The 11,966-nt window shown below is 39.9% G+C and overlaps 1 protein-coding gene across 5 annotated transcripts in view; it reads right to left on the bottom strand.

Annotated features, from left to right (window-relative positions):
* GPC3 (glypican 3) overlaps positions 1–11,966 on the bottom strand; it is a 456,912-nt gene that overhangs the window by 264,848 nt on the left and 180,098 nt on the right. The window lies entirely within an intron of this gene.

Here is an 11,966-nt window from a genome sequence, read left to right as displayed (position 1 = left end):
CCTCCCTCCCTCCCTCCTTCCCTCTCTCTCTCTCTCTTTTTTTTTTGACATAGTCTGGTTCTGTTACTCAGACTGGAATGCAGTGGCACAATCTCGGCCCACTGCAACCTCTGCCTGCCACGTTCAAGTGATTCTCCCAACTCAGCCTCCTGAGTAGCTGGGACTACAGACATGTGCCACCATGTCAGGCTAATTTTTGTATTTTTAGTAGTCAGGGTTTTGTCATGTTGGCCAGGCTGGTCTCAAACTCCTGGCCTCAAGGGATCCGCCCACCCCAGACTCCCAAAGTGCTGTTGCTTTTTCTTCATAGTACTTACCATAAATTTAAATTTGCCTTATTCATTTATTTTCTTGTTTGCTATTCCCTCGCCTTTCACCCCCCCCCCCCCCCCCCCCACCACCAAAAATGAATGGAAGTTCCTTTAAGACGAGGATTTTTGTACACCTTTTTCACTGTTACATTCTTTGCTTCAGGACACAGTGCCTAGCACATACTAGGTGTGAATAAATATCTGCTGAATTAAAAATTACAAATATAGTAGATGCTCAATAAATGGGTATAGAATGAGACAAGGAAGGTGGTGAAATGGATAAGTCCCAAGGTCCTTCCCTGAGTTGAAAGTCTATGGACCACGGCATTCACACCTTGGGTCCTTTTCTGATAAGGATTTGGCATTCAAACAGGCACCTCCATAGCTGCTCCCAAGTACCAGAGAGAGGGCTCAGGCCTTTGTCTCCCCCTGAGTTCCTGGAGTTCAGAACTCCAGCTTTTGGCACCTCTCCGAGCTGGACACCAGAGGGCGGTATACGCACACTTACTGCTTCCATCCAGTAGAGGGCCAGAAGTAAGGGGAATCCAAGTTCTGGATAAATGGCAGTACTCGGGTGTCAAATTGGCATGTCAGGACCGGCGCCTAACTGACCCCTGATGTGAGGAGCTGCAGACTGCAGGACAAAGGGTTCAGTAAAGACTTCATTCAAAATTTGTAACATGGAAATCAGATGTGAACAACAGACCCCAAAACCATCTGTTCTTGTCAGAGCCAAGACGGACTCCATGGCCAGCTGCCAGAATTGTCCTGGGTTGTTCTATACACATTAAGGGAGGGAGCCACGTTTCCTTCTAACAAAAGGCCATTATGCAAAGGGCTGCCTAATGAAATCGTCCTTTTGATGTATTCTCTTTAACTAGAGTAATGTAATAAAATGATAATGATAATCTTTTTGGTTTATGATTATCCTGAATTAACACCAAAAAAATAAAAATAAAAATAAAAATAAAAACCAACTCCTGGCATCAAAGTAGGCTGACATTACAAGTTGCTTATTTGCCACTCCAAGAAATTTATCATTGTGACTTGGTGGAAATGCATTTTAATTAAAACACTATATACATTACAAGTTGGGGAGTTTTTCAAAAGAGTACAATTAAATCCAAAAATTGAACACCTTGCTATAGTATTAAAGGTGTGCAAGAAAATATATAAAGAAAAACCCATTACAGTTAACGCATATGGGCATATGCATATAATTTGTATTAAGAAATTTAAGGGTTTAATGAATATCCAAAAACATTTAACATGAATTTTTATTGTGATGGCATAGGTTTTGGCTACTGTAATGTATGCATTTAAGTTTGACAATACCCCCTTGTGAAATAAATGGTCTGATGCTCTTAGTAAGTGTACTCCAACCCTTAAAACAAAACAGATTTTCCTCATATTTTTTCCTAAGTCACCAAACCCAGAAATATCCTAACTCTGCACCCTGGGTAACATCCTTTTATGAACTCCAATCTTGCACACAACGCCTCAAGCCACAACTGCACGGCTGCTCACAATTCAAATACCCTATATATTTGTGTGTAAAGCCAACAATCTCTAGCTTCAGAACCAGATCACTGCCTTGGACCTCTGAGAGCCTTTTGTATGGTATTTCTTCTATAAACCTGCATAGCCTCACTGGAAGCTTTTGATGAATTAAAGTGTTCATTTGGAATGAGATAAGCTTAGCAGGCTTGTCCCTGCAAGTTCCTGTTAATAAAAAAGTTGAGAGTGTTTAAACCCTCAGGAGGTGAAAAGAAAGAGCTAGTCCATCTTGTGCTGTCAGAGGTGATCATTTTCAGTTGGGCCCCCTGATAGTGCCGGCAAATGTATCCCTTTTAGCATCACTTAAACCAAGCTAATATAGGAGGCTTCTCTTCCATCTGCACAAGAGACAACAGAATGAAAGAAAAAATAAACAGCTCCAAACTTATCGAAATAATTCTGCAGAGAATTCGAAAAAGCAAGATTTTTAAAGCACTTCTTTTTCCTTTGAACAGGATGCACAAAAGGCTGATCCCACATAGTGTTTTTATCCCAATTGCCCTGGATTCGCTTCACCTGGTCCAGGGTGTGGACACCAGTAAGCAATGCTTGGTGTCTGTTCCATTTTTAACTTATCATGTCTACAGAGGCTTTAGTTTTTAATCAAGAGGACAGGAAATAAGCTGAGAGCAATAAAACACAGAACAGAGCAGGGCCTGTGAATTCCAGGGAAAAAACGTAAGTGCTTGAGAATGTCCCTGAGCACAAAGGAGGCCTCGTTTGTGTTTAAGTTGCTAAGAAGAAATTCAAGGAGTAGACAGCTGAATATAGCTTATTGAAAATATACAACGTTAACACCAGGGTCAGTCACCTTTTTAGCCTCAAAGGCACACATTTGGCTTTGGGTCGGGGGGCATCATCTGTGCCTTTTTAGGTTCTCTATTCCTTTTTTGTAGTGCTTCTTTTTCCTCCTCTGGTCTCTACTCATTGTCTGTTTCTTCCCCATGGGGAGGAAGGGAAAGACCAAAAGTAAGTACCATCAATTGGGGTTGTAAACGTGCCTTCACAACCGCCTCACATGATCTCAACAGAATCCCCCCTGTAAATGCACTTCCTTATGATAACAGGTCAGCTACTAAGTGGCTGAAGATGTCAGTGGCTTCCTATGCTAGTTGAAGGGAGAATTTTTTAAAAATCTATTTAGTGAGTAGCAAGGGGATAAACAGATTCTATGAGTCATAGACCATGTTTTTGTATTGGCTCCAATGGCACATTCTGTATGCTTCTATCTGAGTCTATCAAAATATATTGAAAATACCTGTCCATTTGTCTTCCCCACTGGTCTGAGAACCACTAGAGGGTTGGGACTGTGTCTTTCTCATCTTTCTGTCTCTGTATTTACCTTAGAGCATGACACAGAAGGGGCTCTTTAGAAGCATTTGTTTGACAGAACCAAACTATGTAACAACAATCAACAAAAATGGTGGTCTCAGCCTAAGATATGCCAACTGAAAAGAATCTGATGTGTGGATCATGGAATGTTTTTGAAAACTAAATTGCTAAGACACATATGGCTATTCCAACCAGAAACAACTGATATAATAGAAAGAAACAAGGAACATTTAAAAAGCCGTTCTATTTTTCAGGAACAATGTCCTTTGGAAAGACTATCCTTTATCTGTCTGTCAGGGACCATGTCCTCCCCTTGTGGTAATTCACATAAAGTGGTCATAGCCATGAAAAACTACAAAGGCAGAGAGTCTGCTTATGCTTTGCTAGGATTAAATATTAAATAAATGGATAAGGGTCACACATGGTCCCAATTCCAAACTCATGTTGCAGTGCCTGGTCAAGGTGGGGTGAGACAAGAGAAAATTTCCAGCTTCTATTCTCAACAACCTGGCTTAGGTCCGATAAGATAGATTGTCATGAAAACCACCCAGTGAAGTGTAATTTTTCATTGAAATCTTCAAAAGAAAAAAAAAACCAGTAAAACAACTTTACTATCTTGTGTATGTATCTAAATACCTATGGACTCAAAATCTGTTTTTAAAAGGTTATGTTACAAGTAATATAAATTATCTTGAGGCTTTTGAAAAGCATATTACGTACCAGAATCCTACTCTATTTCCCTGAACTGCTACAATATGAAAAATGGTGGACTGACCCTCTCATAAGAGTCTCCAAGTAAACAATCATCATCAATATAGTATATTCCATGGAGCAAAAGTCCTCATGGGCAGTGACTACAGTCATTTTTCACAGTTTAATATTTTACTAATTTAGATGTTTCTTTTTTAAATTTAAAAGGCTATAAGAGCCATTTTCAACACACATCAACGAAATTTCATTTCTGTATGCCGAAGTATAAGTACAAAATCAACCCTATACTGATACAGTTAAAAGTACCACAATTGAAAAATATGACTTTCTACCATGTATGACAAATCCCTAAATGTGCCTGAAGAGAAATGTACTGACAAGTTAGACCTTGGCTACAGCAACACTAAGAAAGGAGGAACTGGGAGAAGACAAATAGCTTTCAGTTAAAGTGCAGTAATTAGAAATTGGGTATACCTTATCTGAGACTCAAAACAGAAACTACTTAAAAGGCAGCCTTCTCTAAGTCTGGAACATTCTCTGCTCCCATAGATCAGCTCTGTGCTTATTTAGATGGGGTTTCTCTAGCATCCTCTGCCTCAATTACTTGGGGACTCACCACTCAAATAAGGATTTTAGAGGACACATTGGTCCAAAGTAACCAACAGCTTAAGTGGTGCAATTTATAAAGTGTCAGAAATAACCTTTTCTTTTTTTTAGTCTCCTAGAAATCATAGAACTTTTTAGCTTTGCCTTTACAGTTAAACTAACTCAACTTCACTGCCACTATTTTCTTGAATGACTACAGATGAAGCCTACTTATTGCTCCCCATAGTACCCCAGCGCTACCTAGGCTTACAGTGATCTCCTAACCTGAGGAAGCTCCTAAGACACACAGTCCTCAACATCAAGTCACCCCTCAGCATCAAGTCTTCCAGTCCTGCTCTGACATTTTACCCAGTTGCAATAACTGGGCCTTTGGTAATTCCTTGTGATTTATATACTTTAGTCAGTTCCAGCAGTTCTGCCTCTGGCTTGATACTATATCTCGCCTGAGTCCCTGTCTTGGTTTCTTGGCCAGAACCCTGGCTCTTGTGGACTGCCTTGCTGCTGCTGTTAAGAGTCCTACCCCCAAACCTTGGATTAGGAATCCAGGCTCTTAACCACAGTCTGGTGGTCTCAGCCACAATCAGACATACTGACTGGGTACATGTCTATCTCCCCACCTAGACTTTGAACTCAAGAGCAAAGACCTTATTTTATTCATCTTTATTCTATAGAACAGAACACAATGCCCAGTATATAGAAAGACTTGAGGTGACTGGATGGCTAGACTTCTGCCATATTTATCACATGCTGCCATGCTTGCTTGAACCTGGTGTTGTGCCCACAAAACTAAAACTTCTTCCCATTATCCATCTCTGGAATTCTCCCTGATCACCAGCTCTACCCCCCTGAGATTCCTTAAAGACTAGGGGACAAGTGTATTATTAGGTTTTGTTCTAAAGTGCATAAATGGGCCAAGTGCGGTGGCTCCACTGGTAATCGCAGCAATTTGGGAGGCCAAGGCAGGCAGATCACTTGAGGCCAGGAGTTTGAGACCAGCCTGGCCAACATGTCAAAACTCTGTCTGTACTAAAAATACAAAAAATTAGCTGAGCATGGTGGTACATGCCTGTAGTCCCAGCAACTTGGGAGGCTAAGGCAGTAGAATCACTTGAACCCAGGAGGCAAAAGCGGCAGTGAGCCAAGATCGTGCCACTGCACTCCAGACTGAGTGACAGGGTGAGATTCTGTCTCAAAAAAATTAGAAAATAAAAAATAATATGCATAAATGATTGCTAAATCTAATTTCTTCTCTTTCTCTTCAGTCTTCTTTCAATATTTCCCCAAAGCTGTTAAGAAAAAAAATCTCTTTCTGAAGAAAAATTATAATAAGTTACCTGAAGTCTCAAGTTGATAACTCTTTTCTCAATAGTGCAAGTTTGTCAAAACTTCAACACATCGCTTCTTATAATGCTTCTTTAACACACGTGAAAAAAGGTCAATTTTAAATTCAACTGGGGCTCAGTAACACATTAAGATTTTATGTTTCATTTTAAGCTTATCTGTCTAAAATAAAAGAGCAAACCAGTTTTCCTTCCCCCAAAAGATCAGATTGTAAATAATTAAAAGAGGACCTGGTCAGGCAGATGGTGTGATGATGGTGTTCATGAGAGAGAGACCCATGTTAGCTGTCTTAGATGGGTCCATGTAGTAAATTCCCACATGATGAATGGGACCCCTCAGCCTGACACAATCTCCCCTTCTTTTTTTGCTTTAGTACTCAAAAGGTTCCCCTTAATTGATGCTAGCAAGGAAAGAGGGAACAGGGTACAGCCACTGCCAACACTGCTAGATACGGACACTGCTAGATACTGAGTACAAGCATTTGTCTCCCATGGGTCACAGGATAAACGTGCTTGTTTTGGGGAGCTTACCCCAACCTTATCTAACTTGTTGATTTACCTTTTATGAATACAGCACATAAACCGTCAGACTGCTTGTGCTTTGTCAATGGAATAATATGTGAGAAGCAGCTTTGCAAGCACTCAGTTCCAATGTTGTTGTTGCTGCTGTTGCTGCTATAATTGTGATAAACACTTTATGTTTTTCAATATCCACCCTTAAATGCATTCCTTTGAGCACTACACCCTTTGCCGGCTATCTTCTTTTAGAAGGCAAATAGTCCTTGGAAGGGAAAGCTATTAAGTCCTGTAAACTTGGGTAGGAGTAAGTCTATCTAAAGTTTCCCTCACTGGGAAACAGCTGGGGTGGTATGTAGAAGACAAAAGGGTACTAGAAAGGGCAGTGGACATTTGTGTTTTGCCTCATGTCAGCACATTAAAGTAGCATGGGACACCAGCAGGACCACCTTCATTACTTGTAGGGTCCTGTGCAAAATAAAAATGTGGTCCCCTTATTCAAAAAATATTTAGAATTTTAAAAGATGGCAACGGCAGAATGTTAAACCAAGCACTGGGCCCTTCTGAGGGCAGGGCTTTGTGTGACTGCACAGGTTGCACGATCCTGAAGTTGGGCTGGGCACGGCGGCTCACACCTGTAATCCCAGCACTTTGGGAGGTCAAGACAGCAGGATCACTTGAGGCCATGTGTTTGAAACCAGCCTGGGCAACATGGTGAAACATTGTCTCTATAAAAAATACAAAAATTAGCTGGAAGTGGTAATGCATGCCTGTAGTCCCAGTTACCTGGGAGGCTGAGATGGGAGAATCCTCTGAGCCCAGGAGGCAGAGGTTGCAGTGAGCCATTATTGTACCACAGCACTCCAGGCTGGGTGACAGAGCCAGACCCTGTTTCAAAAAAGAGTCCTGAAGCTACCTCTGGGCCGAAGGCTTGAAGTTGAATCCACCATTAGGACAAAGCCATCTTAATTACTGGGAAAGGAAGTCAGAATAGGTAGCCTATTGACTGTGAGCTCTACAAGGGCAGAGCTTGTATCATATTCATCTTTCTAAGTCTGGTATACAGTGCTACACAGCTTTTCTACGTGCTGTTTATTCTCTGTGCCTGAAATTCCCCCTTTTTTTGCACTCCCTGCCTGTTTTTTATATGTCAAATTTTTATTGACCCTTAAAGCTACAGTTTAGGCATTCCTTGTCCCAGAAGCTCTCCTTGATACCTCTTTCCTCACTCACATGCAAGCCCAGCATAGTTCTCTCTAATAAGATTGTGACTCTCATTCTTCTTGCTTGGGAATATATGGTATACTCAAGAGGGGCTCCAGATAGCTGTAACCTCTCTGGAGTCTAAAAGGTCAAAGTCTGAGACTACAGATGGAAAGACAGAATTCTCTTCTAGACCTTCATTTAGCCACCTGTCTGGAAGGATAAGCTCTACAGCTTTCCAGGTGTCCTGATGAGTCAATGTGTCAACAAAAAGGAACATGAATGACTTTGGAAGGAAGCCCCTGCTTTCTGACTGATATAAAAAGTTACCTAGAGTTACAGCACCCTTTTGAACAGAGATGGCTGATTAACCTTGCACTTTATTTGATCTGTGGTACCTTCAATCCATGCTTTCTTTGGCTTCCCAAAGATTGATTCCTTTGGGGAAACTGACACAGTGCAAAAACCAAAAACTAAAACATGCCCAAATAGCCAAATTTAGCATTTGGATCAGATAAAAATGATTATGTTGTCATGTGATTGGAAGATTATTTTGGCTTTACCTGACCTCCTCCACCATCCACTTATTCCCCAGAGCCAAAGGGCTTTACTAAATGTATCACAGAAATGTCCATCTCTTCAACAGAGAACAAGCAATATTTTATGAATTCCAGACTAGACCAGATATTGGAGATTACAAACCAGGGCTTTCAGATTTCTGTGGACTTGAGCAGAGAATTCCAAGCCCCACTCTAAATCTGATTTCATCTACTGTGTTGTAACGCTCAAGCATGCACAACTCTGAAATATGGTTATTATGGTGTCAGGAGACAGGTAGCAACTTGATGAGTACTGTCAATCTAGTCTGTTTGGGCTCATTTTTTTCTGAAATCACTTTTGGTTGTCATTTTTAAAAGAACGAAAGAAACAAAGCACATATGAATGGCTTTGCAAGTAATACAGCAGGCTACAAATTCAAAAAGCAAAAATAGAAAAGTTCCTAAGTACATTCTGGAAAGACTCTTTAGAGAAAGCCATTAGAGCTGCATACAGTAGGAAAGTCCAATTTGAGGAAAAAACAGTGCCAGTAGTCTGTTTGGAGTTCAACTAGATTGAAATGCATCATGGAAGAAGACCACCAATGTCTGTGAGGAAGACTACCAATCAAATTGAGGTCCACCTCTTTCACCAGAGAAAGTATCAAACAGCCATTTAATGAGACAGGCAAGTCTTTTGTTCAAGCACATCTAGTCCATTTCAAATACTCTAAGCTGCAATGATACTATCTCTGCTGCTTTGATTTGAAGTCTACTCATGTGAGACATCTTCCTTCACAAGCAACTAACAGAATAAACAGAAATCCCACCCCCAGTAAATGAACTAGGATATCCAAGCACTAGTAATCAAAGTTAGTAGAAAACACAGGATTGATCAATGAATTCTGAAACTTTCTGGTAAGGAACACCTTATAAGAAAATTAATTGTGGCAACACAGTTCACAAAGGGGGTTTCTTTTTATTCAATGAGAAATGTCTACCACCAATAACTTTCCATGTGAAACAGCCATAGAAATTAGAGAGACAGGTGGTCCCAGCCAGAGATGCTCTTTGAAATACATTTTCTACTTTTGGTCAGGTTCAGTGGAAAGTATTTTAAGCAATGGTGCTGTTGCTTCCTTCCTTCCCTACCTTGGTAAACGGAGATTCACAGTCCTATTTTTCATTAGGATATGCTTGCTAACATGTGTTTATACATGAATCTTCCTGTATATGAATCCAATAAGGCCTTATGTAGTCTAACGCATTTTATACAATCATGCAGGAAAAAATCACTTCTTCCCCTTCTTCTATGGAAAGAAATAGTAAGTGTGTTTTTAAAAAACTGTTAATCTAACTGTCATTACCCTTAACAAATGCCAATCTTTGGTAAATTCAACTAAATCTATGTCATCTCTTGAAGGTTTCATTTCAAGGGATTTTAATTAAAAGGTCAAGAACACTAAAATACAACAGGACATGTATTAGCACATCTCAGTTAAACAAAGAACACTTAGAGATACATTTTGTCAAGGCTATAAAGATTCTTTATACCTCAGGCACTCAAATGAACTTCACTAATAGGTCTCTTAAGCTTTTGTTTTTTATGTGTTGTCTCCACGAAGTCTGCATTCTAAGTTTAACTGCACATGAATGAACTAACCATCTAGTGGTGTGTGTGTGTGTGTGTGTGTGTGTGTGCACATGCGCATGTGTGTGTGTTTAAAGACAGTGAGAAAATGCAACTGAGAAACAGAAAATGGGCCTGAGGAAGAGAAAAAACAAAACCTTACTGCCCTCTTCATTTCTGTTTGCCATTCCCAACACACTTAATTATAATCTCTAACAGTCTTAATCATAAATTCCAAGCCTTATAACTCCTTCCACAACATCAGAGTCAATACAAATAGAACATGCAGATTAATAATTAACCTTTTTGAAGGTCTGGACATAAGCATCATTTCATGGGATCACGTACTCTAATCTTACACATAGTACATAAAATGAACACAGTATTAAGTGCAAAAGCCCTCTATCATGATAGAAAAGTCAAGGAACTGTAATTTGTATACACATTCACACACACTCCCCCATCAGTTCATAAAAAATAATAGCATTTTAGGAGGAGACATTATATTAAAAAAAAACAACAACATATTAAGAGCCAATTCTGTGACTCAGTCCAGTCTGCAAACTGTTTTGTATAAACTGTGTGGTTCTCAAGACTGTGTTTAATATTTTTGCCCCTATGGGAAAACTCATAATGATGATCACCTGCCTGCAGATTTGCAAAACTGTTTCATAGCCATATACACATATTGTCTTGTCCATCACTCCTCCTCTTCCTGATTCCACAGGAAGGCTGAATGTCAAGGACCCTGGACTGAGATCATTCCAAGCACAGATGTCTTATCTATAAAATGGTGGTATTAAGCCAGCCCTACCCTCCCTATCTCACAGGGCTATAGTTAGAAGTGAATAACACATATAAAACTGTTCTGAGAACTTCCCCCTAAATGATGCTAGAACATTTTATCAATATAAACAATCTATACATCACACACTAGTGAGTGATCATTCCAAAGTCTTCCCAGTTTTCCCATCTAATGAGAATTCCTGCCCAGAAAATAGGGACTGTGTCCACCTCCAGATATAGAAATATCTGTCTACATCAGCAGAGAGAATGAGAGAATGAGTAAAAGACTTGGAGATGTGTATAAAATACAAGGTTACAGTGGAAGATATTCTTTTTTTTTTTTTTTTTTTTTTTGAGACAGAGTTTCACTCTTGTTGCCCAGGCTGGAGTGCAATGGCGTGATCTCAGCTCACTGTGACCTCTGCCTCCCAGGTCCCAGTTCAAGCAGTTCTCCTGCCTCAGCCTCCTGAGTAGCTGGGATTACAGGCATGTGCCACCACACCCTGCTAACTTTTGTATTTTTAGTAGAGACGGGGTTTCACCATGTTGGCCAGGCTGGTCTTGAACTCCTGACCTCGTGCTCCACCCACCTCAGCCTCCTAAAGTGCTGGGATTACAGGCGTGAGCCACTGCATCCGGCAATAGTGGAAGATATTCTAAAAGTAAAATGTGACACTAATAGGATTAAGCCAAAACAAAAATACTGTATTAAGTAGTATAACCAAAGTAGATACAGTTTGTTTTAATTCCATAACCAGGAATTTAGACCAACTAACATTTCCAACTTCCCTACCATGGTCCAAAACTGTCCTATTCCAGGCTTATAGATCATCTGAAAAGGCAAGACTGGTTCATGGCCATTGCAAAGGATTCGGACTCTTTGAGATCTATAATAGCCACTGCTCTCTCCATTCTTCAATTTGACTACTTGAATTGGGTTTAAATGTACCTGAAAAGAATGGCACCCTGTTCTTCCAAAACATTGTCAAAGGGGAAAAATTCTTGATGGTTCCATCTCTCTCAAATGAAAAATAGGTCTGATTCAGGAAGCCTGGAGTGATCTGAATTTACACTTAGATCTGGAGATAACCCTTACAAGAAAATCCAAAAGTCAACCTCAAATAGTACCCAGCATTTATTGAACTTCATTTAGGTTATTTCTACCAGAGTTATCATTTACCCTATATTACTGTACAAAAACAACTTTTCTCAAATTTCAGGTATGATTTTCATATCCCAGGGTTCTATTTCAGTGTAGAAGCCACTAATACCTGCTAAGTATATTCTATATATTTAGTAAAATTAGCTCAGCACTCTGAATTTTTAAAATTATTATTATTTATGTGTCTTTGGAAAATATGTAAAAATGACCCATTCAGTGTCTGGAATAAATACACACACACACACACACACACACACACACACACACACACACACA

This window comes from Piliocolobus tephrosceles, chromosome 12, assembly GCF_002776525.5.
Source record: "Piliocolobus tephrosceles isolate RC106 chromosome 12, ASM277652v3, whole genome shotgun sequence".
Lineage (NCBI taxonomy): Eukaryota > Metazoa > Chordata > Mammalia > Primates > Cercopithecidae > Piliocolobus > Piliocolobus tephrosceles.
This window is presented reverse-complemented; position numbering and strand designations above follow the sequence as displayed.